Source organism: Chamaea fasciata, unplaced genomic scaffold (assembly GCF_029207755.1).
Source record: "Chamaea fasciata isolate MVZ Bird 193981 ecotype frontalis unplaced genomic scaffold, bChaFas1.0.hap1 SCAF_12, whole genome shotgun sequence".
Lineage (NCBI taxonomy): Eukaryota > Metazoa > Chordata > Aves > Passeriformes > Sylviidae > Chamaea > Chamaea fasciata.
In genome coordinates this window covers 23,302,994-23,324,618 of record NW_027094097.1, presented here as the reverse complement: position 1 = coordinate 23,324,618, position 21,625 = coordinate 23,302,994, and the positions used below count along the sequence as shown (strand labels likewise).

At 41.0% G+C, this 21,625-nt stretch overlaps 1 protein-coding gene across 2 annotated transcripts in view; it reads right to left on the bottom strand.

Moving 5' to 3' along the window:
- Positions 1 to 21,625, bottom strand: part of CDH11 (cadherin 11) — an 81,651-nt gene that overhangs the window by 24,430 nt on the left and 35,596 nt on the right. For both annotated transcript variants that reach the window (XM_066194989.1, XM_066194990.1), the window contains one exon: positions 17,209 to 17,330. The gene's annotated coding sequence lies outside the window, so the exon portion shown is untranslated. The remainder of the gene's footprint in view (positions 1 to 17,208; positions 17,331 to 21,625) is intronic.

The window sequence follows — 21,625 nt, the reverse complement described above, 5'->3', positions numbered from 1 at the left end:
GGGCCAGAGCAGAGCTCGGAGCTGCCCCTGGAAATCTCAGACTTCTCTGGCCGAACCAAGATGGACTTGTACTCAAAAGCATGAATTCCATTAATATCTTTTAACTGTATATAAATGACAGGTTTGGTATTGAATAACAGCATTATCGGGGTAAATGGTGAACAAGAGTTAATCAGCCACCACACAAGATCTGATCTCATCAGCAAGGCACATGAACGCAGTAAAATTCCTGAGTATCATTTGAGGCATGCAGGACAGAGGAATACGTTAAAAGTCTAGTCCACATGCTGAAAAACAATCTGCATGGGGAGGTGTATATCAAAATGTCTGCATGGAAATAAAATATGTCCCTAAATAACTGTGAGAACAGGCCTGCTGGGCATTTCTAGCTGCACGGACAGCATGGCTGTGCTGTGTGCTTGTAGTTGTTAGTGCAAACCTGACCAGTTTCAATTTGAACGTAAGAAAAGTCATTCTTTGACCATTAGAAAATAACACCCATTGATATTCCTAATGGAAATAAGCTGTTCATTTAAGAATTCATCTTAAAACCTGAAAAAAAGCATATACTGAAGGCAGCCACTGTGCATAGTCAGTGTGCTCCACACAGCTTCACACAGGTCTGAATGACTGCTCCAAGATATCAACAGCAACAAATGAAGAGGCAGCAGAGATGATTTCAATGACAAGAAGAGTGGCGGAAGTGAAGTCTAGCCAACTTTAAATTCCTTTCATTATTTTTATAGCAACAATAATCCCCAGCATTCATGATGATTTCCTGTGTGCTATTAAATGACCATATGCCAAATTATAATAGACTAAACAATTTTTTTTGATTTGTCTAGGCCATAACTTCTGGATGATGCATTAAAATAGCAATTGTTCTCAGGAATACACTTGGCAGAAGGCAGCCAAGATCACAGTGTTGCAATATAATAATGGATGATTATGTTCTGAAATGTTTTGCAAAAGTATCAAGTAAATATAGGAAACTCCCAGTCAAAATGAGACTTTAGTTGTAATTAGAATTATCTGAAAAGATGAAGGATTTATTCTACCATAATTTTATCATGAGACAAGGAAATTAATTGCTTTTTAATGACAGAATAAATATTGGATCATATTAGTTCTGGAGTTGAGAGTGACTCAGTTTTGGGCAGAGGGGTGGAGGTGGGGCACAGCTGGAGGAGCCCTGGGAGGCAGGGAGGGACCTGCAGTGGCCAAGTGATGTCCCCAGCTGGGCAGGGACCTTTCCCCATGGGATCAGGCTCTGCAAAGCTCCCCAGAACCTGGACAGGTTCCTGCTTTAGGGATGGGGCTGTTCTGAGCAGCCCCAGGGCTCCCACTGCACAATTTAATCTCAGTTCTCAGCACAGAGTGTGTCCCTTCCCTGGACACTGCAAGTTCCGTGGGCTCAAGGAAAATGAGCAGCTCCCATGGAAAGTAGCGGGGGAACAGATCTCCAGATCCCATAATCAGTTGAGTCCCACTGGTTAGTCTTTAGGGCATATCACAAATGTAACTGCTTTGGGAGTTTTTAATAAAACACACAAGGTGAAGAATGTGGACGGGATCTGTGCACAAGGGTTTCATTTCTCCTGTGCATTGATGAGTGTGAGAGTTCAGTCTGCCACGGATCTTTATCCTCCTGCAGATTTCTCCATGCAAACCCCTGATGCCTACCAATTTTCAAGAAATTTGGGGAACATTAATAAGATTTTTGAAGGATACAAGTTCTTGTTGTAGAAGGCTATTTAGCCCTAACCAATCAGTCCCCCACATATAATATTTAATTTTTTTTCCTCTAACAAAACGTTGTTCTCTTCCGTGACTCATTTCAAGAAAATTACATTAAAAAGTAAATGGATAGCCTGTTTCTTATTGTTTATGGAACAAGAAAAAACACCAGGAATCAGTACCTTGCACATTCAAGTTAATTCTCTTGATTACTTTTTGATTTTAAACCGTTCTGCATTATCAGACCAATCTTTGAATAGTTTTTGACTTGGACTTCATGACAAACTTGTGCAAAAGAGGGCCTCTCACTTTATTTACACAAAATAATATTATGATATCAAGATCTGTTTTGCAGCACATTCACTTATGTGACACGTGTGGCAAAGCCAGTTCTTCAAATAAACCATTTAGTCCTTTAGAAATCCTTTAGAATTTAGTCCCTTTAAATCCTTTAGAAAACGGCTGAAATTTTAAATTCCAGGTGTGCTAAATTTGGGCAAGACTCAAATTAGGGTTATTACATTTTTCCACTGGAACTAGAAACTACACTGAATTAACCTTTAAGCAGAATTAAGGGAGGTGCAACACTGGTGTGTCAAAATTTACAAGGCCTCCTTTAAAAGAACAGCTGGACTGGGAGATGAGACAACATCACCTTCCAGCTGGACCCCAGCAGTTTAGGGCTTCCTGTGTATTTCCAGCCAGGAAATCATCCCTCTGGGAGATGGAGTTTTGCTTCCTCAAATGAACCTCTTCTCCCAGGGCAGCACTGGGACACAGCATCAGCACAGCTCCCTCTCTCAGGGCCAGCACCATAGGCCTCACTCATCCCATGTGAAATAGGAGAATTAAAAACTGACGGACACCCTCTGACACATCAAACTGACTCCATGCTTGTGAGCAACCCCAGAGTCTGGCCATGGGAATCAGCCACCAGGAACATGGAATGACAGGACAACTGATAGAGAGAAGGTTTAGAGCAGATATTCGGGGAAAAAAGGTTGTTCCCTGGGAGGGTGGGCAGGCCCTGGCACAGGGTGCCCAGAGAAGCTGTGGCTGCCCCTGGATCCCTGGCAGTGTCCAAGGCCAGGTTGGACACTGGGGCTTGGAGCAGCCTGGGACAGTGGGAGGTGTCCCTGTCCAAGGCAGGGGTGGGACTAGATAAGCTTTAAGGACCCTTCCAGCCCAAACCATCTTGGAATTTTTTAATAAAGGCCAATGGGCACTGGTGTCATGTAAAATGTTTTGTTTAGATGACAAGAGCTCTGAACTCTATACATTCCTGCAGTATATGTAACTGGTAAATCTCATTTTTCCCAGTGTGTGATTCCAAAGCAGACCAGCAGCCCGTAACTCCCTGAGAGCCCCTCTGCAGCTTGGGGTCCCTCTTGCTGGAGCACATTCCAGGCCCCACTGGAGAGAACAGCAAACAACCCTCATCTGAATGCAAATTGATATAAAGTTTTCTGTGCTATTCACAAAACATAATTAGTCTTTTGAGACAAAAGTATTTAATCCAGAAAAGGAAATTTTTCATATTTAAAGATACTTGGGGGAAAAAATTCTCTTAGTTATTGCACTGAATAATGCGAACCTCACACTCCCCCAGTTCACGTTCTGTGTTTTGCATGGGAGAACTTTACACTGCAATGAAAAAGATTAGAATTTGAGGCTGCAGTTCTGCAGAGATAAGTATATATATGATTTTATATATAACTTTACATTTATTGAGCAAACAGGCAAGATTCTAGAGGTGTCCTACCACAGAGCAATTCTAGGTCATGGCAAGATTTGTATGTACTAAACACAGAAGTGAAATCTTTACAGAGCTGGTGATTTTGATTTTGACAATAGAAGTCGCTTCAAAAATGCTAAGCAAGTTTCGTAGAATCCTATTCTGAGTTCTGTAGAATCCTATGAAAGGAAATCTTAATCCTTTGCATTTTTAAATTATGTTTTATAGCACTGTATTGGATTACTGAGATGTTTAAAGCCAATAATCCCCAGCTGCTCTAAAGAAAGAGTTTTTGAAATGTAGCCACGTTTTCCTGTAGCAGCTTTGAGACTCAGTATTATGAAACCACAGACAACACCCGAAAATGATGGCCCTTTGAAAACAGAAGTCATTGTGCAGGGAAGAGGAAGAGAAACAACCCCCTGAACAGTGTGATGTGCTGTCAGCATCCACCTCTGAATTCATCACAGAAGGAGGGCATTTTTCCCAAGCTTTGGTTTAATTTGTGCTTGCTGGGGAAGGGTAAGATTGGTGCTTGCTGTACCTCATATAAAGCAGGGGAAAGCAGGAAGACAACTTAGTACATTATGGAGTGAATATAAGAAATAAGCCTGAGAGAGTGGTATTAAAAGGCCTGGGAAATGAAAAATGGCTGTAAACAGAGTTTTACATTTACTTGCTGCCCTGGGGAGATCCACTTAAGATAAATGTGACAGAGGCTGTCTGGTTTTAAGCATAAACTCTACAGGAAAACAACCAGAATAAGAAAGGTAGTCTTATTAAAGAACATGGTGATTGATAGAGTCATTTCAAGTAATGAATAAGCTTTTGGTAGAGTTTATTTTAAATAGTAATTGTGTTCTTGTGCTTCTCAGACAAACTGGAATTCTCATAATTCCCTGGATGCTCCAAGGCCAGCAAGGCTGCAGCCCAGCCCATGCTACTCTCAGTCATTTTGTTATTACGTGAGTGGCTATTAGTGACACCCTAAGGGGGACACAAATGACAACTAAAGTCAACTCACTTGCGGCTACTAATGTTGTATTTAGATGCTGAATACTTTTTCCCCTAAGAATTGATATATATGAGTATCTGAATAATGCTTGTGCAGCGACTGATGGTCTCTTTGTTTGTGGTTTGTGCGAGAAATGAGACAGAAATGTGCCAGAAATGAGACAGAAGGTCAAGATTAAAGAGTGAAAACTTATCAAAAACTAATGATTGCAGGCAGGTCTATTGAGTTCCCAAACCACAGCAAGACAGAATTCCAGCCAGCAATCCATTTCTGCTCAGATCCATAACCTCTTGCTGAAGGGCTGGCAGCCTCCACATGAGCAGAAATCTAAATTCAGTCTGTGGCTCTGCACTAACAGCTTTATTTCCAGAGGCAGCTTCAGCAGTGCTGCCCAAATGCCAGACTGCTAAAGCATCCTGGGTGGTCTTTGTGTGGCCACAGTGTTCCTCTACAAAACATTCTTCCACTTTGAATTTAATCCTACTGGACTCCTCATTCCCCATGTCCCCCTCAAGCAGGAAAGTTCCTGATGAAAGACTTCCACATCACGACTCTTTTAAAGAGGTTCCCACTGCAGCCCCTGGAACATTTATCTTTATAGAACTTGACAAGTTAGGGAATTACTGAGAGTCCCCTTTACAAATACAGTTGCTAAAGACAGAAGATGAGAGCTAAATAACCAATCAAAAGCCTTCTCCTTTCCCCAGCCTTCTTGGAGCTGCAGAAGGAAGAGCTCAGATCCTTCAGCCGTGCCCATTGAAGGTTCTTTTTTTGATAGCTTGCTTAACTACTCCAGTTTAGTGCAAATTTCTTCCATAAAGACCATAAAAGCCACTTTGAGATTTCTGAATGAAAAATTGAATCAATAATTAATTTTTGCCTAGGCAAAGATTGTCCGTGAGGAGACCAATTTTGGCTCAAAAGCATGAGATAACAACCTCAGAATATTCAAACACATTCCTAAAACAGCATCAGTGGCACTAATAAAGGAGACCATCACTGTTTAAACACCTAATGGCAGGCTACATTATCTTCACATTTCTATTATTATTTGCAACCCATTAAAGCACAAGATTATAATTAAAAACAATATTTGCATGAGTCTTTTCTGAGATATCTTGCTGTAATTAGTCACCATAGAATATTTCCATTTAATCTAAATCGTCCCGTCCCCCCCCCCCCCCCAAGTACACAAACACAAAGAAAACACCACCTTCATTAAAACAACTTCCTTTTGGCTTCCTGATCTGCTCTGAGCACAAATGAGAGGAATTATATGAATTTTTAGTGTTCATAGGCTGTAAGGACTAAGGCATACTTCCCAACTTTATATTGCAAGCCCAAAAATCCAGGAACAGGTGCTAGGATGATGCAAAGAGATGCTAAGCATACGAAAAAATGCAATAATAGCACAAAAAAGACAGGCACAAAAAATAGCACAAAAAAGACAGGCTGGTGTCAGCTTGCAATTAAAATTTGTTTTTCATTCAACTGATCTATTTTAAAAAAGGGGCAAATTATTCAGTATATTTTTCATGAGCATAACTCATTTTGAGTTAAACATGTTCATCACATCTTTCTAACTGATCACATGAACCACAAACACATCCCAGACCTGGCTTGGCACTATTTTTGACCTGTGGTTACAGATGATGGTGACAAAACATTTCATTTCTGTTCTTGTGAGAGAGCCAGTAACGACAACAGATTTAAGGTGGTGCCTTGCAACAGCTGGGATGATCTTTGGTGTCATTGTTACCATGCAGAAAACACAAATTTTAAATACCTTGAACTGATGTTTCACAGAGAGTTTGTTGTGTGAGATTGGCCAAAAATGTGCATTTTAAAATTTAGATTAGTGATATTCATAGCTAAATCTATGAATCAGCTTTATTAGATGTATTTTGGAAGTGCATTAGCAGTTTTGAGGCTATAAACACCTTTTGCCACCCTTACTCTGGTGCCAAGGGCAAGTCTTGGCCTTAAGAGTGCAATAATCAGGTCTGGTGGGGTGTATCTGCATGTCCTGGAACACCAACCTCATTTCTGCATGTTGCACCACCAACGTCTCCTTTAACTAGCAGAACAATATAAAAGTACTGGAGTGTGAAAGAACCTGTGTCCAGTAAGGTAAAACTTCACCTTCCACATCAACAACAATCTTCTCATTAACGAAAATCCCTGAAGTGCCCTTAAAAATGAGTTTTAGAAAAACAAAGAGGAAAACCAAACATTTGATAGGACTGCTAGATTGAGAACAGTTTAATTTTTTGATTAAATGACCTTAATATGAGCCAGGTAGAGGGGAAAAATTTGCATTTCTAGAAGTGAAATAAATCCAAAACCCAATAATTAAAAAAATGCCATATATGTACAAATATGCACATAAAAATACTGAAAGCTCCATTCACCAGAACAGAATTAAGCATTTTTTTTTTCTCCACATAAAACATGCCCTTACATTCAGCATATTTTCTACCAAAACGTTCTTTTCAAAATGTTGCCAGGGTGATATCACTATTTCAGTCCAACCAATTTCCTTTGAAATCTCCCATAACAGTAATTAAATAAATTGCTCTTGGAGTAATTATGGGTTTTTTTCTGGAAAAGGAACTATTAGGCTAAAGAGAGATGAGAGAGTCTGTCACCAAACATAAACTTTCTAGAAACATTGGTGCTTGCTATATTTATTGGAAGAAGGATGGAATACTTAAAAACTTTGGACCTTTTTAGCCTTTGTAAAGGAAATGTCGACTTCCCAGCTGAAATAAGCACCAAGCTCAAATGATTGCTGACAGTCCTGGGAGTGCAGAAGGAAAGAAAATGGAAGTTGTGTCAATAGAAAGCTTTTAAATTCTATGTATTAAGCCCAAGAGGGCTGGTGAGAACCGGAAGGCCAAATTGCAGTGTTAAAGCAAGTGGATGGCGAACAAGATGAAGGGGATGGAGAGCCCAGGACTGATGATCCAGTGGAGGGCACAAAATGGAACAGTCCATAAATCCATAGTGTCGGAGCCCTTGGAGACTGGGCTGCTGCAGTTAAGGAGGTTCTCTGTGTGGCCATCCATCAGCTCCAATGCCTCCCTTCTTTGCTCTGGGAATTTGATCAGCCCTGATAGAGGTAAACGAGGTTTTCACCGCTCCACGGAGTTTCCAAATATGTAACTTTATGTTCCAGTTGTACTTTGGCTTTGGCTTCAACTCAGGCTAAAACTGTTAGATGCAGCATGTTGAGCATCCCATGAGTTTTTGGTGGTTTTTCCCAGACTAAGGTTTTTTTACCTTTGCTAGAAATTCCCCTTTATTTGTGGAGATTTGCCATTCACCTGATAAGCAGCACTGATTTAACCCTCAGAACAAGCTTAGCTAACTCTCACCTTGTTCTCTGGCTTAGTCTGGTACCTCAGACTTCACAGAAGTTCTGGTGATTGCTGGTATTGTTCATACTGCAAAGAGTGTGGAGCTTCCCATTTAAATATTTTCTTTTCATTCCTTGTCTATGTTTTTCTTTATGTGTGATGCTGAAACTCCCATCCTCCTTTTCCTTTAAATCTCTCTGGTATATGCGATAATGTTGCATAAGAGTAACCCACGTGGATCAGTATCTGAATTTCTTTATGGACCCTTTGCCAAATCCCACCCAAGGATAGTGACACAATGCTTGTCTGCAAAGCTAGCCCTCTGTTTTCTCACCACTTTGAAGACCCAAAGACAGTGTTTTCGACTCAAAAATTCACAAGGGTGAGCAAAAGGACAATAAAAAATAGCTTCCTGGAAATCCAGTGGTCAAAGGGAATAAAGCACCAGACAGGCACCAGCTGGAGAAACTGGATCTGGGGATTCATCCAAGAACAGGGAACATCTTTCTGAGCAGACAGACATATTTCTTGTTCCAATGGATGGCTGACAGGGTAAACATTGCTATAAAAACTTTACACGATTTTTTTTTTTAAACTCTTTGTACAAATGTTGTGAACCCCTTCTGGCTTAAGCTACAGCCAGTGAGCTTAGAATCAGACCCAAGGAATGGCAAATCCATATTATAAGCAGGAAGAATAATTATAAAGGTCACACAGAGGAACTTGTATTATGTTTGCAAACGCAGCTTTAACTAAACCCAGCTATAATATGTGATCATGTGTGTAATACGAATGATGGTGTAAAAATGAGATTGCCAATAGGAATGTTTACTAAATGTTTATTTAATAATGGGACTTAAATAAATAGTGTAAAAAATAATTTTCCACGAGTAAAGGTGAACTTGTTAAAATTTCAGTGCCTTGTAAGCCCTTAGGACAAGTGACACCATTGCCTGTGACATGCCCAAGCTGGAGTGAACTGCCAGCACACACAGCAGGACCCAGCTGGATTCTTAGGCAGCGTCAGCACCACTTTTGGCCTGCCCAGGCCTTGGGTTTGGTTAATTTATTTGGCTGTAACAAGTTATCTAAGGACCAAGGGGCCATTGCTTGATTTTCTTGGGCTTTTTGCTTAGCACAGGATGACTCTGTGTTGTAACACAGGTGGGTTTATGTGTATGTTTGAAGTGAAGGGCTAAAAATAACAATGCACTGGTCCATACACAGTGAACTACCTGTGCAGCCAGGAGACAGCGCAGGAGGACAGAGGAGATCTGAAAGCCAGGGAAAGGAGGGTGGTGGGGCTGGAAACTGCTGCCCACGGCTCAGCTGTGGAACCACTGCAGGCCGGGAGCTGCACAGAGCTCAGAGACAACTCAGGGAGCAGAGGGTGCTGTTCAACACTCAGAAAATCACCTTTCACAGCAACACAGGCAGGCATGTGCCCTACAGAACTGAGGGGAAAGTGCAGCCTGAGGAGCAGGTTTGCAAACATAACAGTGGCTCTAGAAAAATAACATATTAGAAACATAACAATGACTTTGGGTGCAGGGAGAAGGATCCATCCCTGCATTCTCTGGGATAAGGTCCCACACCACCATGCCTCAAGACCTCTGCCTGAGGCAGCTGATGGGTCCTTTCCATCAAGAAAAGGCAGGGACTGGGAAGCTCGTGTGCACCACTCTTAACTGTACATAACTTGCATAAGAGCTCAGTGTGGCTGAACTGAAAAATTTCTGGTTAGACTCTAGAATTCAGGCCAACAGACATTCTTGGCTTTTAATTTCTTGGTTCTTTTGGGCTAGATGAGCTCAACAGGCTGCAGCAGATTAAACTGGTGGAAACTTCAAGGAACCTGGACTGAGACCTGGATGTAATTCCATAACTGCTCAGAGGCAAAGCACTCAGCTGGACAAAGTGCAATGTGCCAGCCTTGTGCGAGATGTGCAGAGGAAACAGAAGGAACAGCACTTGGGGAGCAGAGGCAGCCTGGATAACCCTAACCCAACAGAGCACCAGCCCCTGCTTGGGAGAGTGGTTTTGACAGTTATTAAAAAGCCATTACCATTCTAGTCTTTGCTGGGAAGTTTTCCCACTTAAACAATTAATTATTTCTGTGTTTGCTAAATGTAAAGCAAATCTAATGACAACAGACCTACAAGGAGAAAAGTGGTCATTCCGTTTGTTGAACGTACAACTTTGGTGTCATTCTGCTGATGCTGGGAGCAGCAGAGGGATGATAAGCAGTGGGTCAGTGGCTTTACTGGGACACAGCACAGCTCTTTGTTGAGCTGTGCTTGGGGTGAGCCTGTTCCTGGGATGGGGCTGTTCTCTCCTGGGTCTCACACATGGCAGAGGGGGACAGGAGACACAGGTGGCAGCTTGGGGCTCAGGAACAGGACAGCAGAATAGTGAAGGCTGCAGCTGGCTCCCAGCCTTGGGATGAACAGCTCATTAGTGAGTGCTAAATGTTTGTGTGAGCACATTCTCTGGAATAAATAGGGAATATCTTCTCCCCAGAGTGCTGCAACTCACACATGTTGCCTGCAGCAAGAAAGTATGAGAACAGATCAGGAGGTCAAGACAGAGCCTTTGGGTTGGTTGGTTATTTTTGCTTCAGTGCAGCCTGGGTTCACAAAATATAGCTGATGGCACGAACCCGAGCCAGGACAGCCAGGAGGCCTCTCACAGTGGCCAGGCTGTGCAGGTTACGTAATCTGCTTTTCTATTCTGGGGGAAGAGAAGGGAGAATTGGAGGCCAAATGGCCAAGTTCTCCGGTAAAAGTAGGGATAAAGCTTTAGATATAGCTTTTGGATAAAGCTTTGGGATAATGCAGAAATACAGGGGGTCAGACCCCATGACCATGAACATTTAGTATTTTAGGCTGTTGTTTCTAAAAGAGGATTGTGTTCATAAACAGAACCAGAAAATACCCTTCAGGGTCAGTCCTGCTTTTGATTCCAAATGTTATGTTGGCTCAGACTTCCCCTTTCCTGGCCTCTCCCGTTATCCCCTTGAATTCACTAGGAGGTTGTGGCTACTGGCCAAAAGAAACGGGTAATGCATCCCAGAGCCCATATTCTTTGAAATATCTTCTGAGACAGGAATTTATAGCATCGATATAATGAAACTCAGATTGCAGCATTAAAGTCTTAGTCTGTCTGCTTGCCACACATACCAGAATTATACAGAAAATTTGAGCCACAGGACCCTGAGGAAATTGGGGAAAATATGCATGCCCATCTAAAGGGAGGCTATAGGACTTTGGTTGCAACTTTAAGAACAGCCTCAAGCAAGAGATAAATCAAACATGATGCTACACATCAGGTAGGAGCAGCAGAGCTGAAAGAACTGCCATGGAATCACAAATACTTTGGCTTTGGCACACTGAATTTAGCAAATTTAGCCTGGTTTAGAGTAGTTTCTACCTTAGGTAAGAAAAGATAGGATCAAGTCCTAACTCCATCCTCATTTTGTCCCTTCTGCCCCTGACCAGCCCTGAGAGGGTTTTTTTTGCTTTAATGTATCTGTTTAGTGTATTGTGTTCTATGCCATTCACTTTGATGTTATGTTTATTATTATTATGCATTCAGTGATTATCAAATGAATAATTTCTATCCCAAAATCCGCATTACTCTTCTGCGCTAAATACAAGTATTGCTTTTGTAGACCAGAAACTAGACAGCTTTTTCCTGTAAAGGAGAGACTTCACTTAAAACCTTGGAACAAACCTTCATTTATGAGACAAGGGAATCATTTTTATTCCACTACATGAATTCAGTGGGCTGCCACAGGCCAGTCATAATCTGTTATTGTTTCCCTACAACCTTGTACTATTAATTTTTCTTTTTAATGAACTGTCCAGACTAGTTCAGCTGTGGGAACTATGATGGAGCTGCAATAGAAATGGTTTATGTCATGCTTTTGTCAAAAAGCTTTCCCCTACAGCAGCAGAATGTAATTGAAAAGCCATTTTAAAATAAAAGTAACTGAGTGGTTGCAAATGCAGGTTGTCCAGAATGGAGAGGGAAAAACTTATGCATGACATTAGATTTTACCAATCGCTACTTTTGTGTCTTTATTAGTGTTTATACAGATGAGGAAAGCCACATAAATTGCATCTGCTGTGTGATTATATCAGCAAGTGTTCCTGCAAGATACATTTTTAAATAGTTTTTCTTCATCTGTGACTAACAATGTAGTAATTGGCTGGGTTAATAAATCTCAAAAGAATTAAATATATTAAATTTTGATTTATTTTATGGCATACAGAATACATCCATTTTTGAGACAGTAAACTAACATCTGAGTAGAATTCAAATAGCTACGGACATCTTTTCGTATGTAATATATATGTGAAAAGCACACTATTCAGTTTTCTCTTGGGTTTTTTTTTCCTAGCCTTGGCTGTGTGTAATTTTTCTTGCAGAAATTATAGTATAAATTTTAAATATGCTATTATTATCCTCCTCACCATCATCATCATTATTAAACCACAAAGTGAGCAACTATGTAATATATATATACACACACGTGTATATGTATATAGGTATATATGTGTATATATATACACACTGTATATTTATGCATTTATTGTTAAAGCTGACAACAATTTTCTCCATAAATTCTCATTAAAATAGTTTCAGAAATACTGCGATTCAGCTTTTAATTCCCACTTTTCACCTTTGAAGTAACTGTGGAACTTTTGCCAGAAGTTCATTTTATCGGAGCACAGCTATTTGAGGTTAATTCAACCCAGAAGTGATTGGAATTCTGGGGAGCTTTTCAGTCAATGGATCAATCTTTGAATGCCCTTTCTCCTCTGCTGGCCAATCTCTGCAGCCTGTGCAGTGCAGATTCCTTAGGGAATCTCGTCCTGGCGGGGATTTCGTAAGTTTCCCATTCCTTAGCCCAGCTAGGCTGCTCTAGATCCTTTTCCAGAGCTCCACCCTGTAGCCCAGACAGGGCTGGGATTTCCAGAAAGGTGGGAAATGCAGGGGCGAGTCTCTAATGACTTAGTTGCTTCAGGATTCAATCTGGAACAAACTTTTTGCCATGAAAAGCTGAATTTCAGCTCAGGTACAATTCTGTTGTTTCCAAAAACAAATCACTCATTCCAACATTCTTCTACATTCAAGATTCTTTGAAGGCAACATGGAAATAATTTTCTATTAAAAAGCAGATAGGAAAACCTGAAATGTGCATGTTAGGAGGTATTGAGACCATAAGAGACAGGACAGTGTCAATTATTTCCCTAATTTGAAGTCTTTGTAATTTTAACAAAATAATCATTTGTTCTTTGGTATCTGTTTGACTAGAATATGTCTTATAATTATCCTAACAATGTTTCCAAATGTTTTTCAGCTCAAGCAAGGCCTTGAACAGAACCAAAAAGGTAGAAGTAATAAATTCAGACTCCATCTCATTGCACAGACTATGTGAAATGACACTCTTCTTAACAGTTCACTCTCAGGCCTTTCTTTAAGAGCCACCGAGGGATTCCTGTACTTCGGAGTGTCATTGTACTAAAAATCAAAGCTTTTGCCCTCTCATGTGACCCTATTTCATTAAGATTACTAATATTCATCCTAAAATACATGGAATGAGCTAATCCTGCAGGTACACTGAGTGTCTGTTCTGTGGGTTGAGTAGTGGTTTTATGTTTGCTGAATTCTGTTTTGCCTAATTTAGTGTAGTGGTTTGAGTGTTTACTCTTTTTTACTTCTAGGAGACAGGATTTGGGAGAAAAAGCCAAAACAGGTCGTAACTTGAGGTAAACAGATAGTTTTCTTTCCATATGGCATCTGTGCAAAAACAAAACTATAGAGGAATTTCCTTCCAAGATCTGCTCTGTACATCAGGAACAGCCCGGTTTTCCCATTATGGTCTTTCTACATAAGAATTAAATGTTATATATGAAAGAGGCAAAGTATGCAATATACAGCACTAGTTTACATATTCAGGAAGTGAACTTCAGTTCCTCATCCTCTGATGAACTCATCAGAGCCTTCCAGCATCTGAGGGGGCTGCAGGGAACCTTGGGAGGGGTTCTGCATCGGGAGCTGCAGTGCCAGGGCAAGGGGCTCTCACTGAAAGAGGGGAAATTCAGGTCAGATATTGGGAAGGAATTGTTCCCTGGGAGGGTGGGCAGGCCCTGGCACAGGGTGCCCAGAGAAGCTGTGGCTGCCCCTGGATTCCTGACAATGTCTAAGGCTAGGTTGGCATTGGGGCTTGGAGCAGCCTGGGACATTGCCTTGGAAGGGAGTGGCACTGGATGGGCTTTAAGGTCCCAACCCAAACCATTTTGTGATTCTCCGGTTTTATGATTCGATGAGAGTACTCATTTTTGGGGTCCTGAGGACCATTCATGTGGGACGCTTTACAAAATAATATAATCGTAGGGAAGTGTATCTGTTGTGCTGTTGGGGTTGGGTTTCTTTCTTTTTATACTGACAGATTTTTTTCCCATAAATTGCTAGGAAATTTTAACTGCTGGGTACTTATGGGTACTTAAGAAAAAACAAAAGAAGTGGCCAAAGTCAGGAGAGGAGTGTGGCATTGGGCTACACTTCTTTTGTCTCTGGGAGTTTCTCTTGGAGGGGGAAGATACCGTGAGTTTTGCGGGGGACAGGTAAAAAGGACGGGGCTCAGGGCAGCTGCTCTCTCGTTCTCGGCATCAGAAGGAGCATGGTCAAGCTGTTGCTTACTGCAGGGAGAATACACTGTCACCACTGGGGTCCAGTCCCGGGGACCATCTGCTCGTGTGCTCAGGAGTCCTGAGCTTGCCTTTGTTTTGCTGCCCTGCTGCGAGCTGGGCCGCCGCTGTCCTGCCCCCGCCGCTTTCTTCAGCACTGCTCTGGATCTTTCTACGCTGTAGCCCCACACGCCCTGCCCTGCCGGGACGTCCTGCAGTTCCAGCTACCACCACAGAGCTTCTGGTACATCTCATCCACCAGCTCGTGATTTCTGCTCATTCCTGCCGTTCCAGCTTAGTGCTCCTCAGAGGCCTGCAGGGGCACCGGGGTGAGACTGCCTCGGGGTTTTGTGGAGCAAAGTCTCTCCTCCATCCCTTCCCGTCTCGGACGAGAAGGCTGCCACGAGGTTCCTAGGTCTGCTTTTGTTGTTAATGCCATAGTTACTGTTGTTTGTTTGCCTTGTTATACATACTAGTAAAGAACTGCTATTCCTATCCTCCTGTCTTTGCCTGAGACTCCCTTAATTTCGAAATTATAATAATTCGGAGGGAGAGGGTTTGCATTCTCCATTCCAAGGGAGGTTCCTGCCCTCCTTAGCAGACACCTGTCTTTCCAAACCAAGACGTGCTTACCCTCAGTCTCTTTTGAAATTCAGTATAGAAAATCCAAGCAGCACAGGAAGGAAATGTCCAGTCAGGATACTGCCAGTTCCTGAAGCTCCTGGTCATCTTCTGTAGTGACCGAGCCAAGGCTGTGTCACAGCCTCCAGCAGCTCAGCAGGGCCTTGCTGTCAGCTCCACTGCTCTTTGTTCCATGAACAATAGTTAAACATGAATATTTTACCTTCTCAACTCTTGTCATTATCCAGATACTGTAACAGGAAATTTGCATTCCTGAATAGGCACAGCTGGAAGTAATTTAAGAAAGATCCTTCAAAAGAGGGGAAGAGAATTTAGGAAGCATATGGAGTCACAGGTTTACATGATAATCAACAAAAGCAGCTCTTGTTCCTCCTCTTTTGCAGGGAGACACTTCACGCTCCAAGCAGAGGGAAGATCCCACAGTCTCTCTGCAGGATGCTTTCTTTCACAAATTATCTGCTTTAACTCTGAGATGCAAAGAAGTCAATGAAAAGAAAGTCAGATAAAACTGGGATAGGGACTCAGTTAAAATTCATTTATCTTATATACTAGTGAGAGTGATGTGCTGTTTCCATTAAAGTTTATTCCTCACAGTCCTTTAATTTCTGAAAATTAGGTCTGTTTGGAAGTAGCACTGAAGTCAAGAACAAGCAGAGTAGAAAGGAGCCTGAACTAAACCATGAACTGGGATGTTAGAAAATGCCAGAAGAGGCCAAACAGTGGTGAGAAAACTCATGTAACTGTGCATGGAACAGAGACAAGTAGAACTAATTTCAGATATTTTCTCTACGTCTTCTTGATACCCAGGAATGAATCTGAAACCTAGTCAGGTAGTCTTCAAACCAAACCCTTTTTAGAATCGTTCCATTGAGAAACTGGATCTGAACAAGAGCTGAGCACTGTTTGCAAAATGTGGCTTTTGTGTTCAGACAGGACAAGAATCTGCCATGCTGAGCTCTGCCCTTGCTCAGGAGTTAATTAAACCCAGTGCTGCTGGTGTCACTCAGCCCGGCTGCTGCAGTCCCCTCCCCAAATCTGAGGACACCACACACATACAGCCCGTAGAGCTGCTCACAAGGATGTTGAAGTGCTAGTCCATTTGGCTGCCAGAAATAAGATAATTGTCATTCAAGGACATTTTCACAGAAACCAAGCGTCTGTCAAGCAGGACCTGAGTGAATTGAATGTAGAAACTGTGAATGAGTCAGCAACACAAAGAGCTTTAATATCCTGGCATTGTACTTTTAATCCCACACAATTCAGGTGGGCTCGTGCCTTTGATTCTGTAAAAATGACATTGTTTATATATTTATTATCGATTACACCTAATCTGTTTCTGTGTTTAACTTTAAAAGAAACAATGGACACTCATGTAAGTGTTCTCACCTCTGTGGAATTGCAGTAACAGCACTACTGAAAGTCACAGAGGATTTGAAAAATTAAAGGCATCAGAGCAGCAGATGCAACTATTTTAAAGGTCTAGTTTCCCACACTCTCTACTTCCACACTTCCCACCTTCTCTGAAGCCTAAGGGTCACCACGAAGTTCCTTTCCCAACCCAAGTCTGAGCAGTTAGATTGAGTTCAATGGTATTGCACAAAATATCAGAAAAAGAGTCCAAACATAGAATTATTCACTTATTCACTTGAATAAGGAAAGTATTAACCGGTTTAACTGAGCACTTCCAACTGTAAACCTAAATATCAGAAATATTCTTACATTCCTGTTCTTCAGTGCTCCACTGCTGCAAATTTTCAAGTTATACTCTGATGTTTTAAACAAGAAATTCAACAAAAAGAGATTCAAAATGTGTCCCTTATCAAACTGTGCTGTATAGAGGAAGAAGGATAGTGTGTGTCCTACAGCTGAGAGTTCTCAGGAGCTCTGGTTAAACTCTCTGAGGGATCAGTGCCTGCAGAAATGTTCCCTATTTTGCACACACATTTTAGACACTCCAGAAACAAGGTCCCAGCCATGGATTCCTGACATCCCTCAGGAGATCACAGGGTTGGATGTAGGACTTACCTTCACCCACTGGAAACCTGCTGCCAGTTGATGTAGCATATTCCACACATCTGAAATACCACTTCAGGAGCTGTGACACCTGTCAGCCCTCTGCTGCCACTCAGCCACTACTTCGGTTCTGGCTGCAAAGAAGGAAAAAGGCTATTTGAAATCCAAACCAGTGGTGGGACCAAAATAAAAGGAAACTGAAGTCTGGCCTATAAACTACCACAGCAGCCTAAAGAGAGTCTAAAGACAAGCAATTAAATACTACTTATAATTAATAAATAGCCTTTACCTAGAGTCACAGTAGGCCAGGTTTGGAAATTACCTTAAAGAGAACCCAGTGCCACCCCTGCCATGGGCAGGGACACCTGCCACCCAGCCCTGTCCAACCTGGAACATTTAACAGACTCATTTTTGCTATGGTGCTCCCCTAACTAAAATGCTGGAGTCCATATCAAAATCCTTTCACATCTCTTTTGTATTATCTATGGAAAAATCTGTTCTGGAAATGTTATCCAAGACAAGACACACTGTAGTGAAAGAAGAAACAGGTGCAGATGCCACCAACCAGCAAGATGTGCTTTGAACATTTTTAAGTGCTCTAAAGTGATATTAGAAAATTAGTGGATTCATCATTATGACGGAAAAAAGGAGAAGATTATTTTAGGAAGTAGAACTGTCATTACAATAGTGAAAAAATACGTAAGATAAAACATCTGAAGCAAAAAAAAAAACCCAAACAAGGAAGAGGTGCCTCTGCCTGGAAGAAGTCATCTACAGCTGTTTCAGTGGTTACAATTCTTTCATAAATGGGGCAGGAAGTTGAGTCAGTCTGGACAAAGGGAGCAGAAACAAAAAGAAACCTGCTGAAGTATTTCTCATGACAAGTCTCGAATTTAAATTGGTAAGTTAAGGATGGTCACAATTTCACAGAGCAGTCATCCTCACACCTCATCATGTCACACCTCATCATCCCAGGTGTTTCTGACAATGTCCCCACAGAAATGAAATATAGATAAAATATAATTAATGTGACTGAATGCAGAGGAAATACTCAATGTGATCTGTTGTTACCTACTGGTGCAGACCCTGCATTTCTGCGGTTTGAGACCTTGATGGACACTTAAACAGCCCTAACTGAATTCTAGGACAAGGAAATCAAGCTAGATTCCTCAGTACCTCCAAATTTATTAACTGAAAATTTCTAGACGTAATTATTAAAAAAATAGCTTTTGTAGTTCGGGCTGATAGATCCAAGTCAGTAATTTTCTGTAGTGTTTAAATGTTAAAGATACCTCATCTTATCAATCCTTCGTTTTATACCCACTTTTCACCCCCATTAAACCAATTAAGTTATAATTGCAAAAAACCCAGTTCAGTAGCAGAGGCTGAATTTCAGAGTTCTCAGCACAAGTGTTGAAAAAGAAGCAGACATTGACTGACTATTTTATATTCAGTATTGCACAAACATATTACACTCTTGCTCCATCAAAGGAAGAAATAAAGTGGTGTGGCTTCTGTGGCCCCTCACAACTGCAAATACATTGAGTCCCTTTTAAAAATTTGGGATACAGTGCCATAAAAGCAGATTCCTAGACAGTGGACTTTGCTAAGGTTAAGCTCTGTGGAGTGATGATTTGTGTGATGACTGAGCCACTGATATAAAAGCACTTGATTTGTAAAAACACTCCACATTCCTGCTATGAAGTACCTATAACACTTTGAAATATATTCATTTTGCAAGTAATTTTTTTCATAAAGGATCCTTTTGAACTAATTCACAATTCATATGAATGACTGAAACTGAACTCCCTCATTTTGATAATTTGTTCCATATCTTTACAGAAAACAACATTTTTATGAATGACTTTGCAGCTCAAGATTCCTTTCTGCCTGATATATTTGAATTTGCTTGGATAAGGATTTCTCAAAATATCCTCTTAAATATCCCTACCATCCAAATTTTTAAGCTCTTCTTTTGCTTTTAAAAGCCTCAGAGATTTGATAACAGACACTGCCAGTCCCCACCTGACCTGCAGCTCCCTTAACTTCTCCCTGTGCATCCACCTGGCCACCAGCAAAGGGACCAATCATAGAACCAGAGAGTGGGCTGGGCTGGAAGCATCTTAAAGAACAATAGATAATATATAATAAATAATCATTTCATTGCCAATTACAGCCTCATTTCTTCAGTCACACTGCATTTCAACAAATATCAGGGGTTACAAACTGATTTTTTTTTTAGCATTAACCATTATTATAAGTAAATAAATCTTCATATTAACATCAAGCAAGGAGAAACTCCTCCAGAGGTCAATTTCCATTAAAAACAGGATTTGCGACTATTTCCATCCTTGTGACTGTAGACAGAACAGTTTTGCTGAGTAACCGATAGTGAGGTATCAGATACCTATTTACTTCCCATTACCATTTCATTTATCAGATGCCTATTATTTACAGTATAACATTTTTATTTTCCTGTTTTATCTGCAGCTGAATATGCCATCAGTAGTTCCAATAACTTTATAATGCTTACAAAAGGGCGAAAAGCCAAACCCCTCCCAAATGCTGTATTTACAGAAGGCTGTTTCAAAGTCCAATTACAATTACAAGAAAACTAAAAAAATCCACTAAACAGTTCCAATGCTCCAAACAGAATTGCCACAGTGGCTCTTCAAACTACACGGCCTAACAAGACTTTTTGGGGCAAAAGAAGCCGTGGCTTCAGAGCTGGTTTATACAAAGTGACAAGTGGAGCAGTTTGGAAATGTGGCTGGGGAGAGGGGAAGGGCCCCCGGCCCATTGTCACACTATGGTAATTAGTGCACAATGCCTGATGTGAAACGGGCCGAGGCAGCAGCTGAATCCGGCATTGTCCTCGCACGATAAAAAGATTTGGGAGCCTGAAAAGCAGAGGAACGGAATCTCACAGCTTCTTAGAGTCCCCTCTGAAAGGGCCATTGTAACATCATCATAAATCCTGGGCTCCCCAGGCACTTGACAACTAAAGCAGTGGACAATAGAATTCTTGTGTTGGACAAAACACTCCTTGTCTGCCAAGGGGCTTATCTGCTTCATTTACAAATGTCTTTCATTGTAGCCAAATAATTCCCTATTAGAAAAACGATTAGGAACAGCACTAAATAAATATTCACAGCTTTGTGGGCTGTTTGGCAAAGTGAATAAACCAATATAATCGAGGCGCACCCAAAATATGAGTTTTACGCCGCCGAGGAAACCCAAAACAACTCCAAACCTCTGTTTATTTTCCTTTTCCCTTTTCCTGATGCACTGAACACATATTTGTCCCTCTAAAAAACACCCAGGTACATTACTCTCATCAAAAGAGGTGGAAAATATTAGAAATCCACAAAGATCTCAAATTGGAGAAAAATTGTTTCCACTGTGCCCCTAAAATTAAATATTTCCAGAAGAGCAGTTCCACAAATAAACTTGGGAGCATATCTGAGATTTTAATGAAATAAATTGCTCACAATCATAAATGGATTTAAACCGTAGATTTCTACCTACATATGTTTACGTCCCACTTACTGAGAGATCCAAAAGCATCAGGGATGAGTTTCTGAAACAAAACGGTGCCAGATTTTTGCAACTCTTTTCAAGCCCAATGAAAATTCTGGTAAATATCACAGAAATTACTACAACAGACTAAAATATTCCATATATACGACACTTCAAAAAGCATTTCTAACACAGTCAGGACTCCATTGCCTCAGGTGTCCACATAAATAAATGGTTATTTGATTACGCTTTACTGGAGAAGTGCCTGTGGAAACACAACTGACACCACACACAATGATTAAAGAAAAACCCTAATAATCTAAATTATTGCTCAAGCAAAGAGGGCTGATCATATTCAAAGTGCCAGAGACATCTGTATAGCTGAATTAAAACCTGGAGAAGTCAAAACTTCTTGACTAAATTATTGATCATAAACTACTTATTCAAATCCAGTACAGGAACAAGATTTTTACACAGCCCAGGCCAATGGACTGAGTGGCTGAATGGCTTTTTCCCCCATGTGACAAATTATTACAAGCCTGCAAAAAATGCAGGTATTCATAACCTGCATACTAAACAGATTACTCCTATTAAATATTCAGAATGCATGCAATAACACCAATAATTTTAAGATTAAAAAAAAAAGGAAGGAAGCTAACGTAATTTAAAATAGAAATGCCGCAGGTTTGAGCTTACAGTCACAAAGGTTTAGGAATACGTGAGCTTTCCATGGTTCTATCATGAATTTGCAGTTTGGCCCTGCCACACATCATTTAACCTTGGAGCCATTGCTGAAAGTGAGCAAAGGCAGACTTTAAAAATTTCACCTCTGAAAATGCACTAATCCATATAAAACTCAGAGGAAAGAAGCTGGAACTCAGAGCTCCCACATGCCAGCTGAGGATCTCTG